The following is an 18,878-nucleotide window of genomic DNA, read 5'->3' on the forward strand; positions in this document are numbered from 1 at the left end:
GTACGTTAGACTGCAGGGCTGTCAGTCTGAGGTGGTGCTGTGTAACACCACCAACTCTATATAACTCTCCATACTCACTCAAACATATGAAATTTCCTTTTTTCTTTGTTCCTAGAATTTTAAAAGAGGTTGGTAAAAGATCATTTTATTTTAAAGCTCCATCAGATTGGAATAATCTTCCCCTCTTTTTGCGTTCTATTACCTCTTTTCATTGTTTTAAGTTGTCGTTATATTCTCATCTTAAAACAAATTGCCTATATTTCTAATTTATTTATGTATTTTTTTTTTCTCTCTGTTATATTTATCTCATTGTTTCGGTTATTTAATTTGTCTACTTTGTAACTAGACTTATGTGGTAGGGGTTGTGTGTGGGAGGGGGTGAGCAAGATGTCTGTGTTTGTTTTATGTCATGTATGTCTGTACTGTAATGTGATATATTGTAATGTTGTATGTTTTATGGGACCCCCTTGAAAATGAGATGTTACATCTCAAGGGGCTATCCTTTAATAAATTCTAATTCTAATAAACACCGGCGCCCCCCAAGGAACTGTCCTTGCACCATTCCTCTTCACCCTCTACAACTCTGACTTCCAATTCAGCCACACCAGTCCCACCTGCAGATTCTCTGATGACTCCTCTACTGTGGGCTACATCACAGATGACAGAGAACTTTGTGCAGTGGTGCAACACCAACCACCTTCTGCTCAACACCAGCAAAACCAAGGAGCTGGTGGTGGATTTTAGGAGGAAGAGAGGGATCTCAGCCCCCATCACCATCAAGGGAGTGGAAGTTGAAAGAGTGGACTCCTACAGGTACCTGGGGGCAGGCCAGCTGACAGTCTTGCTGGGCCCCGGACAAAATAATCTAAGATGGGCTTCCCTGCGCCCGGATCTCTCCCCCTCTTCCTCTCCTTCTCCCTCTTCCAAAAAACAAATAACAAGCTTTTATGTAACTCAAATACTATATATTGTTTCCACAAATAGGCATATTTTGAAACATTTTGAAAAATGATTCCATAATCCGTTTGTCCCCCCCTATCGGCGGGCGTGCCTGGGGGTACACATCCATAACAAACTGGACTGGACCGACAACACCGAGCCTCTTATCAGGACGGGGCAGAGCAGGATGTTTTTCCTGAGAAGGCTGAGGTCGTTTAATGTTTGTAACAAGCTACTGAGAATACCAGTGTGGTCTCCAGTGTCCTGTTCTTCGCCGTGGCCTGCTGGGGAGGCAACATCTGTGCCAGGGAGACGCTACCAGGCTGAACAAGCTGGTGAAGAAGGCCAGCTCTGTGGTGGGGACCGGGTGGGACAGCCTGGAGGTGGAGGCTGAACAGAGGATCGGGAAAAAACTGGCGGCCATGCTGGTCAATCCCTCCCATCCACTGCACATGGAGCTGACCAGGGATGAGGAGCAAATTCAGATTTGTCCTCCACCGTCAGACCTCAAAGAGATTTGGACAGTATTTTATTCCAGCTGCACTCCGACTCTACAACCAGGCCCTGCAGGCCCAGGGAAACCTGGAGCCGGAGTTATTAGAATAACTGACTTAAACTCTTATCTGCACATGTTGCACTTTGGCAAACAACTACCAGCACGTCGTGTTTGTTGGACCAGCAGGGTGTTTATATGTATTACTGCATTGTAGACTATCTTTTGAATGTCATGAGCTGTTTGGCAACTGCTGTTTGACAATAAAGGTTTCAATCAATCATCACATGTCAACACAAAGTTACGCACATTATCCCTGAAAAGTATGCATACTTTTGAAAGTGTTTTTGTAATTATAGCGTGTTTCCAGTATTTATTACTGAGTGTTTTCTGGTTCGTATATATTTATATTGTGTTGATATTGTAAGTAAAGTCTCTATTTTAGTTTTAGAGTCTCCTTGTGCAGCATCTGCTGGTTTGGTTTAAGCCCCAGCATTTCCAATTCTGGTTTAAAGCCAACCCCTCAAAAAAGGAAAAAAAACTAAGAAAAGTTGAAGTTCCTTTACTGACCACTAGGGGCCGGCTCCACACCTGAGTGTTAAAAAGTTCAACTTTACAGCAGAAATGCACGTATTCACTAAAGGGTTTTGGTCTCCTTAGCTAGATTTGACATCTATGACAACATTACCCACAAGCCATCAGGATTCTGAGACTACTGATGTCACTCTCACTACATTAAAAAACTAAAAATAATCACATTTCATCTATAATATTTTACTGTAAATATTTTGCTTTTGTTGAGTTGGTTGGTCTGGAAAGGTCCGATGACGAGGTCTAGCTAAGAGCAGGCAGCTTGTCCAGTTCTTCTTATACAGTCTATGGTTTTGCTCCAAACGGCATCCGACTCTTATGTCATTACTTTCCTGACTCTCTTCGGCTGCATTCACACACTTCCAGCCCAAATCTGATCGTTCTGACTCACCGCTTACATCATATACTGCATGTGATCGGATCCGATCCGTGCGTCATTGCTGCAGTTACCTTATCCACATGGTTGCTACGGTAACCTACACGCATAGAACTGATGTAAACAAAATAAAACGGAGCAGCAGTCAGAAGAGACGAAGATTTATGTGTTTTCTGATGACAGTTGGGACAACAGATCCCTTAAAGTAATCAAACATCCCTGCGAATACAACTGCGACTGGCACTTTAACATTAAAAAACTCCTTTGTGGTGCTTTACTTCTCAAATGTTCACATGTTGTTTTGAGAAACTGGCGTTGAGACTGTCCACCATTCAGCATTACTCTTTTCAGAGCACGCGGGAACTCAGTGTTCATGTTGCGGTATCATTTTCAGGGGTGTAGTCGTAAACAGAGGGGTACCAACGGGGGACATGCGCCGCGCCTGAGGCCAGTTTATACTTTTACATTCATCCGTTTTGCACTGTAAAAGCAAAGCCTTGTAAAATAACAGCAACACATGCTTCACATTGTTGAACTCCGGCCTTGAATGTGCGATGTAACTCATGGGAGGGAGCTGCATACCCCTCTTGACCTCTTTAGATGCATAACTTTTAAAAACACACACACGTCCAACTGATTGGTTTAAATGCTACAATTTCAAATGTGAAAATATAATCGCAAAAGTTGTTTGTAGAAAAAGAAGAAAGAAAGAAAAGGACACAGCTTGTCTGATGTGAATTTTCACTGCTGGTCCGGTGTCAGCACATTCACGAGAATTATCCATGGGGCGCTAATTAATCCCCAACCGAAGCCTGTAATCACAGGGCATTCCTCCATTTTGGCTCCGTCTGCATGACCAGAAATGATTTTCAGAAGCTCGTCCAGCCCGCAGAGAGTTCTGATCCAGCTCCTAACTAGGACATGGCACTAGGTGAACTCTCGGAAACGCTTCTCAGGGGCCTTTCAGTCTGAGCCTCGCTGTTTAATGAGTATAATGAAGGTACAAATACCTGCAGGTATGTGAAAATTAGAGTACTGTACGAAAGTTACAAAAGTCTTTTCTTAGTTAGTTTTGTTTTCCCAATTAAGTTCAATTGACATAATGAACTTTGAGTTATAGCTCAGGCATTAAAGGGAACCATCGTTCACAACCTTTCCCTGTGTTTGGCCCCGGCTCCGTCAGAAATCACGTCAGCCAAAGAGCCGCTCAGATGTGCAATAGTGATGTTCCATTTCCTTTCCGATCCGATATTGAGTAAAATTCAGGCTGGTATCGGCGATACCGATTTGATACCGATTCATTGTGCAAAAACACCTAATGTGCCCAGTAAATCTAAAAAAAAATGTGTGTATTGTAGATAGTTTAAGAATACAAGACAACAGAGTTACTTATTTATCTATTCATTTTAAACTCAGAAGTTTACTGAGGTAGCCGAGCAACAACAGAAAAAGGTGTTTCCATCACTAAAAAAAATAATAAAGTAAAATAATAAAACCATTAAAATAAATAAGAGAATAATAAACAAAAATAAGAAAAACTATAAAAATAAAAAGTAGTTCCTATCAGCAGCGTGTCATTTAGACAGAATCTGAAGAGTTTAGTTACTTTCCACCGTATTCCTGTTAATGATATACATTACCAGAAATGACTGAAGTATCAAAAGTATCGATATTTTAGTTTGAGAATCGATTTTAGAGCATACAGATCTGGTATCGGAAGTATCGATATTTTAGTATTGATCCGCACATCACTAATGTGCAGGGTCTTTGTGGCTTCACAGAACCACATCAGAGTTGAATGATCCCGCTTCCCAATCATTATCTTAAACACACTACCACATCCACATATTTTACTCGGGAAGCTGTAACGCCAGTCTCCTTGGATAAGGGGCTGGGGCTGAGCCACATGGCTGACTCCGCCCCCTAAAATTAGCTGTTATGTACAGAGATGGTGGAATTTTGACCATGTCTTTATTTATTTACTTTTGTCTTACATAAAAATGTTGTGGTCTGTTAAGTGTACGTTGTAGTGTATCGCTCTCTTTAGTACTTATAAAATATAAGTAGAGAAGTCCAGTTTTCCATGCATCCATGTCCTTTACCTGCTTCCATCTTTTCAGGGTCACGGAGCAAAGTTGAACGACGCTTTGTGTCTGACACACACTTTAATATCCTTTCCTTCCTCATAAATAGACGATAATAAAGTCACGCAGAAGTAAAGTGCCAGCGTGGACCGTGACACGCCCATCCCCTGCTGAGTTGGTGGTATTTCCTGGGTAATCTTCTGACTGTCTGCTCCGACTGGGGGAAGATGTTCCCCTCAGCAGCGCGGCACACCAGACATTCCTCTGACCATGTCCCAGAAAAGTCTTTCAACCCTGGACGTTGCAGTCCAGAGAGAAATGTATCTGAGACAATGACTTCTGATAGGTTTGAGTGGAAGTGTTTTATGAGGGATTTTAAGTGAGCGGGTCGGCTTTGTCTAACTGTCGTTGTGCAGAGTGTCGACAGATTGATTGTTGTTGCTTTTGGATTGCTTTCTGACTCATCTAACACACATACACACACTTTTCCAAATAAAAGCTGATTTAGAAGGTAATACATGCTTGATTTATATTCTGCATTCAATCGTTTCTCCTTTGGGTTGTAAATCATTCGGATTTCAAATCGCTTATGGCAGATCTATAATTCATGTGATGCACATGATCCTGCAGCGGTCTCCAGAGCAGGAACCCCTCACGTTCTCACCTGCATCCTCAAAACTCCCAGCCCGACTTCAGGTTTAACACCCTGGTAAGGGATTGGTGTTGTCATGGTAACGGAATTAAAAACTGCAATTATATGTCATGGAGTGAAGATACTGTATAAGCTAGTGTTATTAGTATTTAAGAGTGTCTTTCTGTCAAATGCCTCTCTGATTTGTGTCATCATTCCTGACCCTTCACCCTCTTTCCGAGGTTTTTAGGCCCCGCCCACCCCGAGATGAGTTTCAGCCAATCTGGAAGAACCATCGGCTTCATGCTGTTAGATCACATCTGCGTTGGTTGGATACCCCGAAACCCTTCAGGGGTGACGTCGATGCAACGCGGACATCCATGTAGAACCGTGAATGTAACTCAAGTGTGCAGGATGGGCTGCAGCCGTGCAGTTCACGGACCATAAACACTCCGACACGGTCATAATTCTCATGTGTCCTCGCTGCACTTTGGTACGTTTTGTTATCCCCCCGACCCTGTCGGATACCTGATCACTCGGTTGACTTGTTTCCCTCACTCCAGGGAGTTTCAGGATCAAACCCGCCAAGCTGTGGACGCCGGGCCAAACCATCCCGGAGGCTTCGCCGGGGCCAAGTCAGACCCTGGACGGCAGCCGCTGGTACAGAACAACTATCACGTTCGTAGATGAATTCGCAGAAACAAAAAAACTAAGACTTCCTGTCTTTGTTTGAGTCTGTTTCCGAGCTATACCGGTGACATGAAAATGGGGAGCACATGTTGTTAAGACATGATGCCGGTTCTGTCCTGGCGCACGCAGCCACTGGAGAGCGCTGTTTCCTTCAATCTAAACATTTGATTTGGCGCGTTTGGTAAAACAAATAAACCCAACTAAAGCTGCTGTTTCACGCGTGTGGTCGGTCCAGATAGCTGGACCTGCTGCAGAATAAGCAGGTCGATGCACACAGCCATGGATGAATCGGTGCCGTGAAGCTGCAGCAGCAAGTCTCCTGCGTACAAGTCTGGCTGTGCACAATGTTTGTTTAAAAGATGTGTGTGATTGCCCCAGCATTTGTTTTGTCTGACCTCAACCCCGCCACATAACCAGATCTTGGCAAGGGCATTATTTTCACAGTGGTTGGCATAAGTAGGACCCGCAATGTCGCTCCCAGGACAGCTGGATCCTGGACACCGGGGAGCCCGTGACTAAAAACAAACAAGCCTGTTTCCCCTCTCGTCTGCACCAGTGTTGACCCTCATCGTACAGAGATCCAGCGCTTCCAAAAACGTCTTTGTTTCTCCGCCGTGGCCATCAGTCACACTCCATTTGCTTGCAAACATTTCTCCTCTCGGTAACTCTCACTGCTCGCAGCTTCGGCGTTTTGGGCTCAGCGAGAGCCGTCTTGACACCGAGCCCACATCCACTCGGACAGCTCCAGAAGGCCCCGGGAGCAGATGTGACGCTTCCGTTCAGGGTGTCCTATCTCACCAGCGTATCCTCCAGCTGCTCCAACAAACACAAGAGCTGAAAACCCCAAAGTTCAACCTCGTTTTCTCCAACGACACAGATGATGGATAGTTGTGGCTTCAATAAACACCACAATCGACAGCTCGGTTTCTTCTTCTTTTTTTCTTTGAATTTTCGATCCACAGGCAAAGAAGTGGCTCGTCTCTTCGTCGGGGTTTGATTTAAACCAGGATAAACTTTGGTGAGCCTAATTGGTGGGGTGAATCCAGAACACGCATCAGAAATTTGGCAGAGGAACAGCGTGGAGTCTGTTATGGGAAGACAGAGTCATGCTGTTTACGTGCCAGTGTGTTTTCCAGCCAAACTCTGCAACAGATGGGCAGTCGACAGATGCAACTGCATATGTGTGTTTGTTGTCTTCACAGCTTTCTTTCTCCAGAAATCGTAAAAGTTGCTTTACAACACATGAAAAATGAGTTATGACACGCTGTTTTGACTCAACAACATAACATCGACACCATGGACACTATGAGTTACGATGCTTACTAACTTTATCCTTCATTCACGAGGATTAACTTATCTTATGTGAAACAAGGGCCGTTGGAGCTGAAACAAAGGCTGTTTGAGCTCCACTTGAGCAGTGGGCTCACCATCAGCCACCTTTTCAGTCCAGGTGGACTTGGAAGTGCCAGCGCATCAAAGCGGCTCCAGTTTCTTCCATCACGAGCTTGTGGGTGTCCAGAGCTAGAGGCCGAGCTTTTCTCTTGCCGTTGGCTGCTTACATGCAACTCTGAAGTGATGACACCTACACCCTTTAACACCGTAGACTGCATAGCAGCTGTTATTCATAAACCCCCTGCTACAAATTATGAATAACTCTGTGGCCGCAGATCAAAATCCATACTCGTAATTGGCTTTTGTTATATCTCAAAAGATAAAATTACTGATTCACAGTCACATTTCTGACCACAGTGCCACAGGTTCAGAGTTAACCTCTGTATCCGGTAATAAAGATGGTTTCCGTGAAACAGTCTCCCGGAGGCAGAGAAAGCACCGCTCGAACCAGTTCCTCTGGTGGGGAGACGAAGCAAATAGCTGCGCTCGCTGCCAAAAAGACGGACATTGTTTGATATTCTGAGGGGATCACATCCATTTGCAAAAACAGCAGAAGTTTGTGGATTTAGGTCAGCGAAAGGGCAGCACAGGCGCCTGAAGGCACTTCATAAATCATAATATCAACACTTCAATCCGGTAATACTTTATCTCACATACCTGCAAGATATCAGAAAACATAACGGCCTTAGTTTTAGGATTGGCATGGATGCAGATTTGTCCTCAGTGCAAACACTGGGTTTCCCCGTGTTTATAAACCCGGGCCGTGCAACTTTAGGCCTCCAGGAAGTCAATCCACTCCACTTCCAGGCAGATGCAGGAGCTTCCTGGAAGGTCTTGCAGGCGTGTGACGGTCGGAGACATGTGGAGGTTTTGAGATACCTGGGTTTGGCGTCCCGATCGGTTTCAGCAACAATCTCTGCAGGATTTCTTCGCGGCATGAATTCTCTGATTGTTTTTCCGTCATGACTCAGGCGAGCTTGGAAATAATCCCACATCCACAGTCGTCCTCATCGAACTCTCCGGAGCAGCACGTGTGAGGTCTGCACTGTTATTTTTAACAAAAACTGAAAGAAACTCTTTTGTTGCACTTGAAGGGATATGATAGTTCTGGTAAGGGGGGGGGGGTATCTGTGCAGACGGGCTTAACGGGAAACAAGTATCTCTTACTTTTAACATTTGTTTTATTGATAAGCAAGACACGGAGTGCAGCATTCACACCCGGCAACACAAACATACACCAGGACCAACTCTCTTCCTGGCATGACTGACACGCCGAGGTGTCGGATGAAGGCATGTGCAACACGTCCTCATCTGCTTTCACTTACGTCTCACCCTCTCCACGTCAGGCCCGTGTCTGTGACTCGCCGCCGCTGATCTCAGGTCTGCTCAACTTCCACTTTCCAGTGCACACGTACGCCGGCGGGCCACGTGTCTTCTCACCCACCCGAGGACGCGTAAGCTGTTAGTCATCATCTGTATACTTCTGTGTTTGACGCCGCTACCGCACGTGGGGTTGTATAACAGCCCAGGAGGGGCTCCACCAAACTGCCAGGCCTGTCGCGGAATCCTGAGACCCACAAAAGGAAAGTCACAGTTGCGAGGTCATACTTGTAATTAGACGTGAAAAAGGGTCCAAATAGAAACCTAGAAACCTATAAACAAAATCAAAACAAAACATTGCAACAGAAATGAGTAGATATGCAGGCCTGGAAACCAACTTTGGAGGCTGAGTCTCATGCGAGACTAAGATTTGTTGCAGTTCCTCAGCCGGCCACTAGAGGCTAGCTGCAAAAGCGAGTCGATCTCCACTGACTCCCATGTAAAATGTCCAACTTTAGAGCAAGAATTTTTTATTTCTTTTTACACAATGTCAAGGGAATTAATATAAAGCAACACATTTCTCAGCTCAGCCAATGGCGGACGTGATCAGCTGACAGCGCAGCAGTATAAGTGCACAGATATTCCGGTGTGTCAGTGTGCTAATGGAAAAAGTTCCTGCTCCTTCTGTTTCACCAGACTTCCCTTTATAGGGTTGCATTTTTTGATAAATGGCAGCGGTTTTTTTCTTTCCTTGCTGCCTAATTCTTTCCAGGTCAGTAACCAAGCCCATCCACGTCGGACATGTTCTGCCTCCAGCCGGCAACCAGTGTGCATGCAGACACTGAAAACACTTTAAAAAGAAGACGAAAACAACTCAATAAAATATCTAGACATGAAAACATGACTGGTTGTCCAGATCTGCAGATTAAAGGCAGGACTTGCAATGTAAGAGCCACACGATCCGCCACAGCATCATCACAACATGACAAAAAAGAGATGGCAGGAAACTGGAACGATGAGGAAATCAAGAAACTCCTGGCCGATGGTGCCGGGGGGTGGGGGGTGTTTCTGTGTTTCTGCAGATTGATGAAGCAGCACTGGAAGCACTTATCTGTTATATAACTGATGAAAAGGAAGCATCTGCAGAAGCAAATTACAGGTGATGAATCACTTGCAGAAGTGGCAGTGGACAAGGGAGCGTGTGTTGATAAGTTTGCTGATATGAAATCAGAAATGATGAGACAGATAGGAGGGAAAAGATGAAAAGGCTCGAGGTAGCGGTTTTAAATCAAAAGTCTGCCTGCTCTGTCTTCAGCAGTGTGATGTGTCGCAAACTAGTAAATAAATAAGATTCATCTCTAAGAGGACGACACAAAACCAGTGTCACATGTCTCTGCTTTTCTGGTACCAATTAATGTTTTATTCTGCACATCATGTCGAGGGAGGGCTTGTCAAAGAGCCTCACCCTGAAGGAGAGGCGGCTGCTCACAGGCTCGCCTCCTAAGATGTGCCGGTAATCTGGAGCGGTTGTTGGCAGAAATCAATAGCACCATAAACACATTCTCTGTGTGTCGGCAGTTAATCGTGGCAGCGTTTGTCTCCGAAACCAAACCAGCCGGCCCAAACCTCAGCGGGGCAGAGCGCCATTGTTGGGTCCTTGAGCACAATGAGGCCATTTACATCATCACCACGGCATCACGCACCGCGTGCTTTCATTATTTAAACAATGGTGTTTTTCCACCAGAAACATGTTCCAGCTGCTGTTCATTTTTCACGCCCTGCTTGTCGTGTGTTGTTATGCATCTTCTGAAAAGTCAGATGCAGCTGTTCACGATTAACATCCCGGAGAAATTGAGGAAGACTCTGGAAAGGGGCCTTAAATCCAGTATGACCTAATTTGACAGATCTTTAGCGTGATAGATCTTTAACTTTCGAGCCCGGACCACCATCAAGAAGAATAATCATTCAGTAAAATACTGATGTTGTTTGTATGCGTAATGATGTGTACGATCCAAGCGCGGATACTGAGCTGAGTTCAAGAGGTTTTATTGGGATTACGGGAGGTGTGCAGGTCTGAAAACACTGGGTCAAAACATATATGTATATATATATATGTATATATATATATATATATATATATATATATATATATATATATATATATATATATATATATATATATATATATATATATATATATATATATATATATATATATATATATACATATATACATATATACATAAAACCACTGACTATAGACGAGGTACAGGTGAAGACCCTTGTTGCCAGGGAGACGCCCAGAGGAGACGTGGACCACAAGCCAGTTTTTCGTCAGCCAGTTGGAGCATAAAGATCCGGATGTTTAATGTTTAACGATGAAAAAGTTTCAGTGAACTTTAAAAAGAAAACCCTCCTTCTTTATAAGTATTTTTCAATCAGGTCTCAGATTTGAATGTCTATGAGGACGGAAAAAATAAATAAATAAGGCTATATGATGACACTTGGAAGGACCCAGAGCAAGACTGCCCTGGTGGGGGTGGTCTCTACTTTGTAAAACCACGGTAGGAGGATTCAAAACCTTTAAGAGAATCTTGTGAATCGTCTCTGAAGAAAACAGGATTTATTTGTTAACCATAAGTTGAAATGCAGGTTTAAGTAGGACAACAAGTTACAATCAGAGGTGAAAAATATTAACCTATAATTTAAAAATGCAAATTTGTTAAAGAAAACTCAGAATTTGTGAGTTTTTAAACTTGCAAACTTGTGATTTTTTTTTTTTCTCAAGACACAACAGAGATGGTGGATATGAGCGATCATTTAAATGCTTTTCAATGAACTCCTTAGATGAGACCAACGATAAGCCGAATGATGATCATGGCCAGTAAACTAACAGATTACTGAATGAATGAATGAAGTGGCTGGACACAGTGTTTAATATGTGTGTATATATATGTATATATATATATATATATATATATATGAGGTTTTGAGACACAGCTCCAGATCTTTTCACAATGAAAATGCATCTCTTGCGCATCTCAGTCGCCTCGTTCACCTGCCGTTGTCACTGAGTCCGTGTGACTGAACTCAAACCAAACCGAACATCTCGGTCGGACTTGCACACAGAAAAATTTATTTGAAATCAAGTTAAAGTAAAAGGATTCTGGAAGCGGTTATAAAGCCTCTATGACTTCCTTCGGGGGCGCAGCCATGTTGCTCGGGAAGCCAACGGGAACATGCCTAGTATGTCAGTCAAAGTTAGCCGTGGCTACCAGATCCCACCTAAATATCTGCAGAGATGCCGTCAGGCATTTACAGCATTATATATGATTTAACATGTTGATATGATGGCAAAATCACAAATGGTCGCTGCCATAACCAACGCTGGGTTCATACAAAAGGCTGATTTCTTCCCAAAGCACAGTAGAAGGGCGATTACTGATGAGGAAGTAAAATCAGCAGCCATTGGCTGAACCAGCTGTCAATCAATCATATCAGAAGGTTCAGAAATAAATATTACTTTATACAAACACTCCTGTTTGTCATTTTCACAGTTCCCAGGTAAACCAGAGATGTATCTGTAGTTTTGGTGTCTGACGTAAAAGGTCAACAACTAAACAGGCGAACGATAACAAGCTGGAAGTGGTTCCAAGTCAGTGATCTGCAAGTCCACGATGAACCTCCCAAAGGTTTCAAGGCCGCAGACTATCTGACGGCAGCAGAAATCTGATGACTTTGTCTCCTGACTATTTCAAATGAGACATAAACTGATGTTCCAGTTAACTTCTGCTTTTCCTCCCTATCCACATTCTCTATGATCACTTCTTAAATAAGTTTGGGTTCTTCTAAATTGTGGACACCAATACTTATAATTACTAATAATAAGTATAAACATCAAAGTAAAAAATAATTGTCTGATCTCTAATAAGGGCTTATTTATGTCACTACAGAAGAAGAAAGGCGGTTTATTTCTCCCTAAGATCAGTATATCGAGGTCGACCTTGTAGCTTTGGCGCCCCCTGGTGGCCACGGGGGTCCTGGTAACTGAACATCCGCACAAAAACACAAACCTCTCTCTGCTGCAGCTGAATACAGGGAGAATTCATGAAATTAATAAAATCGTGCTTTGGTCAATTGTACAGCCAAAACAATTAAAACAAACTCAAACTTGTGAGTTTAGTATAGGAGATTAGTTTTCCCGTCTTCAGCTGGTATCGAGGGGGTGTACACTTTTTTTTTTCCTTTTCCAGTGAATCCCTGTTGTAATCACAGGGGCTTCCAGTAAGGTTAAAGATGGGAAATATCATTTTCAGCATCCCGTTTCTCTTTAACTAACTCGTAAATAAATCATGACCGTCTGTGACTGATATTCCATCTCTGTCATGTGTATTAACAGTAATACTAAACTACAGATCTGCTTGTTTTTAGTAATCGGGAGTTTCTCCAGGATCTCATTTCACACTGGGTTGTTTCAGGTTTTGGAGGCGATTTGTGCTTACTACGGCTCTATCCTGCTGCAACAATCCTGTCATAAAACATCTGTGGTAAAAGTAAAGGAAGGAAAAAACACTGGCAGCCCTGTGTGTGTGTGTGTTTCAGCCATAAATCCTGCTTGAACGGCGTTCTGGCAGCTCGCACACAGAACACTGACTTCGCCAGTTACTTCAGTTGAGCCAAGGACGCAAGAAAGTAAACCTTTGTGAGAATAAACCTCCAGGTCTGCATGCTTGAAGGCTAAAACCATCTAAATTAATTACGATGGCTTATGCTATGGGTTTTCGTTGCAGCAGCTATCAACTACAATTTCTGCTGAGTTGTGGGTCTATTCATCATAGTTACTGCGAAAGATGTCCAGTTTTAGGCTTCCCAGCATGGACACAGTCAGAATCCAGATGTTTGGTAGTTTAGAAAAGGAACCAGAGGTGGAAAAGACTGGTAAAAGAGTACAGATTCATCTCCTTTACTCAAGTAAAAGTAAGAAAGTGCAGCATCTGGAATTAATAACTTGGCTCCAAAAAACAGGATTTTTTTCTTTTATTAACAATCTGCTCGGTGCTTTTCGGATCAGACAGTGAATCAACCAGAAGCTCGTGCGTTTCAGGTCGGCACGAGGCGGGCCGCAGTCACCGTGAGTCATTCTGGGAGCCAACAACATCCAACCGTTGTTTTGAATACGGCCGTGGACCGGGACCGTCTCGCTTTTCTGAATCTCACAGCTCGTCGTCGGACTCGACAACGTTCCTTTTCTTCCTCCACCCAGCGAGTTGTGTCTTCTAAAGCCTGAATTATGGTTCCGCGTTAAACCAACGCAGAGCCTAAGGACAGAGATAAGGACAACTATTGTGCAAAACAACCCCCCCCCAAAAAAATCACACACACACACGAAGAAAAGAGCGTTGAAAGTTCACTACTGCTTCATGAACCGGAACCAGAAATGCGTTGCTACCAAGCGAACCAATCACAGCCCTCTTGGTCTGCGTCGCCTCGACACGTAGTTACATTTTTTGGGAGGTGCACGTCAGGCTACGGCGTAGGTTTAACGCGTAGGTTTAACGTGTAGGTTTAACGCGGAACCATAATTCAGGCTTAAAGCAGCACAATGTAACTTTCAGCTTTTGTTGAGTTTGGCGGCTCCTTTGGACAAAAGCGGTAGTGCTTTACCAGAAAGAACACTACGTTTCCCATGAGCACCAGCGCGTACTCCCGGAAAGATCCTGTGCCCGTCGCGTGCATGATACTGAATGAACGGGACAGACTTTCAGAACCACTTTTCTGTTTCAGCGGTCGTTTGCAGGACAGATAGCGAAGAGGTAATGTATCTATTTTTGGCTAAACAATATAATATGACAATGTTGAAAATCACTAAGTTCAACTTGGTTTTATTAGTGAAGTCACCCCCTCCCCCCTGTCCTGTTTCAGCCAGATAATGCACCCTCACGTTTTTTAGAGGGACTTTGTCATAAATTAGTAGTCCAACATACTTACTGACAAAATAAAAAAATACTTTATAACCTGTGAATAACTGAATGCCCATTCCTTATATTTTGCAGATCAGCCCTGCACAATTTTACAGTTCTCAGGAAAAATACTAGAACCCAAGACGAATCCCCTGTATGTGAAAACATTCTAATTTTGATTCTTATTGAACATAGAACTCTACATTTACATTTGTATCATAACAATTCTGTCTTGTCGGACATCCCTCCTCGTCTTTCATCTCACGCCAGCGAGTGAACGCCGGGCCAATGTTTATTCTTATGTTCGGCAATGTTTAGCATTTAGCTAGTTACTCTCCCGCTTTCTTTTTTTTGTCTCCTCCGATAAAACTTGTATTTTCTTCGTTTTTTTTCGCTGCTTCGGCCATGATAACAACTCCGCGTTTAGCTCACCACCAGTTCTGCTGAGCTCTGCGCTCCACGCCCCGCCCAGCTTTCGTCTCCACTACGAATCGGGAAGGAGGGCGAAGTGACGTATGCCGTAAAGCAGTCAAAGCCGTAAAAATGTGTAGTTTTTTAGTGTGGCAGGGTTCCTACCATGCTCCTCAAAGTTACATAGTGCCAGTGAAGGTGATACAGACCCCTCAGACCATGACAGAGGTTCATTAAACCTGTTGGAAGTTGATGTACCATCACAATGACTCTGGAAATATGATATTAAGGTGGAAAAGTTATATAGTGCTGCTTTAAGTCGTGTCGTCATCCGAGGAGGTTGAACAAGTAACGAGCCGGTTCTGATCATGTGAAAACTAGAAGGTACAAATGTTTCTGTTTAAATGTTCAGATACCCAAGTACAGTAACGAGGTACTTGTCCCGTCTCTGAAAGGCACCAAAATAAAGGTTCTGGTCTCTTTGAAGCTGCCGGACTCCTTTGATAAAAGCCAGCGTTACCTCTCCGAGTGCAGAGGTCACGGCCGCTGCTTTGATCCTTCAGCCCATTAGCTGTGAGCCATCACTGTCTGCTTTCCCGGGCCGGGAGAGGCTGGCTGCTCTCTGAGGAGCAGACTGTCCAAGGGAATCTTACCTTTCACATTACAGCGAGCTCCTGCTGTCGTACAGGAATAAACCGGGGGGGTAAAAACAGGCAACACTTGCAGTCCCAGATCCTCCCGGATCCCCGCCAGCTCCACCAAAGCATTGAGGATTTTAAACTGCTTTTAAACTTGTGACACAGACGCCTCAGTAAGATTGAAGAACATCTGACTCTGCTGTTGCACTCAAACCAAAGCTCAGAAAACATCCGCATATACGGTCGTCTGGGGAGTTAATCGGCAGTAAATGAAGGTTGACGGCATTCATCACTGCTGATGAGCTTGGATGACCTCAGCATAGTGTTGTGTTTACGTATTTATAAGAGAGCAATGGGAAAAAACGCTCTGGACGCTTTGAAAGTGAACATCTGCTCTGACATATAAGCGCCAACCAGCGTTTTTATGAAGTGTAAGAACCTAAAATCTACTAACAAAAAGAGCAAACTTTTCAACGGGATGAAAGGATGAATGCACCGTCAGTCAGATGAGGAAACCGGTGACCTTTCCAGGCGAAAGGTCGCCAGGTCAAGCCCTGTCATGAGAAGAAACGTCTCTGGGCAGGTCACTGAACCCCACATCCCCAATAGCACAGACATGGGGCCTCAGCTGGGCTATTTGTGGCTCTCTTATACTTCTGCAAAGTGTTGTGTTGGTCTGGCGTGGCCCAAAGGTCGCTATCATGGTTTATGGCCCCAATAACACGAGCTACAGTACCTGTGACTCGACCTCAAATAAGTGCTACGAGGGCCTTGTGTGGTGCAAAAGCCCAAAGAGAAAGCAGCTATATCAACACTGTCAACACTGTAATTGTGTGCAACAGCCTACCAGAGAATCTCACCTGTGCAATATGTCATTTCATCAATGAATGTGTCATTACTGCTATTTCAACATTTAGAGTCATCACGAAAAAAATAACTTATTTGACAATTTTCACCTGTTTCAAGTAAATTTTCACTTGAAATAAGTAGAAAAATCTGCCAGTGGGACAAGATTTATCTTCTTATTACAAGGAAAAAATCTTGTTCCACTGGCAGATTTTTCTACTTATTTCAAGTGAAAATTTACTTGAAACAGGTGAAAATTGTTGTTTTTTCCAGTGATGAGTCTTGTTTTAAGTGTAATAAGATTTTTTTTACTAAAATGAGACATTTTAACTAGAAATAGGACAAATATTCTTATTTTGAGTTTTTGCAGTGATCCATTTTACTTATCCTGTGAAGGACAGAGTCATATTGATATGTTCAGAAAACCGTTTTTTATTGTTGTGTTTGATGTATTTGATGTAAGCCCAGTGGATATTTAAAGCTTACAGAAGGCTGCATTTAACTGCTGCTATGTCATTCCTGCAGTATTTCTGCAGGTTCTTTGGTCAGTGCTATTATTTGTAATATATTATATTATTTGTAATCAGCACAAATTATCTGTCCCCATATGATAAAATCCACCATCCCCCCTGATTTTTTTTTTTTACAACTCGAGTACTGGGAACAGCCTACCAGAGAATCTCAGGGTTCTGTTGCCATTTTTTTTAAAGAGGCTCAAGACCTTCCTTTTAGTTTAGCTTATAACTGAATTTGATTTATTTTATCAGTGTGGTTTAGTTTTTTGTTATCTAGTTATCATTCTTTTAACTACTTATTTTTCAATTATTTTAGTATGTACTTATTCTTTTATATTAACTTTTTTTGTTTTTGTTCTTAGGGGGTATATGTGTCCTGTGTGGCTATTAAAGTGAGGATGTGAGTGAAAATGACCAGATGTGTGTTTTTAACCATGAGTGTGTGAGTTTTTCTATGTTGAATGTTGATTTTATTATGTAAAGCACTTTGCGATACTATTGTATGAAAAGTGCGTTATAAATAAAGTTTGATTTGATTTGATTTGATTTGATTTGATTCAAGGCCAAAGCAAACGTGGCCCCATTTTCCCAGCTACTAAAGGGCCGTCAACAAGTGTTATCATAGTGGCAGTCTCACGTCCAAAGGAAGAGTGGGAGGATTGTGGCAGTGATCCATAGAGGTGACCCGTAAAAGGGAAACGCCAAATGAACTCTCTTTGCTTTGCTTTTGGACTCTCTTACCATTTCATATAAGAGCACCTTTATTCTAGCATTTTGGTGGCCCGAAACAGTGTTTTTTTTATGGCCTCAAAAACACTCCAAGCACAAATACCCAATCACATAGGCTACTTACTACTTAATGACCAGAGATGGACGAATTAATTAGCAATAAATGTATTTCATAGACATTTTTCAAAAGTATTTATTTGAATTAACTTTCATTTAAAAAAAAGGGTTAAATAAGTTGAAGGGACCCTTTTGATCGCCCACCCTCCCCCGCCCCAAACTTGTAAAGTGATGTTAATGTTAATTTATAAGTGGTTTCATCTCAGTTTGTTACAAAAACAGGGCCTAAACTTCATAATATGATGATGGAAACAGAACAAATGTGCATGCAGAGGGCAGTGATATTACAAAATATAAAAATATTTCCACATCCTGTTTATTTTTATTCATCATGCAATGAAGGATGAGTCATAGCATTTCTTTCTGTAAAACGGGGTATCTTGTGTGTTGCAACGCTAACAGAGGAATGATGCATCTGAAACCAGGTGCACATTTGCAGGAATTCAATTCAATTCAATTTTATTTGTATAGCATCTAATACAACAAAGGTTGTCTCTAGGCGCTTTCCAGAGACCCAGGACATGACCCCTGAGCAATTATTACATAAACAGTGGCAAGGAAAAACTCCCCTTTAGGAGGGAAGAAACGTTGAGCAGGACCTGGCTCATAAGGGCCGGAGGCCAGACTGGAGGGGTCGGGGACGTTAGATGTTAGAAAAGTCTAACAGCTGATTTAGTGTCAACAATATTAATAAAGCCCTCACAGATCTGGATATATCTCGTAGTTTTATTTGGCATTTTGGGGTGGTCTGTGCGAGGAGTTTCTGGGACCTCCCTGCTGAGGAATGCTGTTTGTGCCGGTCATACAGACATTTACATTTGGACAAGAGTTCAAAACAGATCTACTCTCGCTGCCTATGTTTAGTCTCTTATGTGAAAGGAAAGTGTTTTCACTGCAGATAATTATGCCAGAACTTAAACATGCGCATCTAAGATCTTGATACATGGCTATTACTCATCGAAACAAGATAAATAAGCTGAGTTTGCTACCTTTTAAAGCAGAAAGTCTGTAACATAAAGGTATATATACTCCAGTTTATTGGTTTACATTCATGTCTTCATAATATTTTTTTTTCTGAATGTATCCCTGAAAAGTCATTCCTGTCCACTTAGGAGACAGATAATTTAGGAGCTATATCACATCTGG

This window comes from Cololabis saira, chromosome 18, assembly GCF_033807715.1.
Source record: "Cololabis saira isolate AMF1-May2022 chromosome 18, fColSai1.1, whole genome shotgun sequence".
Taxonomy (NCBI): domain Eukaryota; kingdom Metazoa; phylum Chordata; class Actinopteri; order Beloniformes; family Belonidae; genus Cololabis; species Cololabis saira.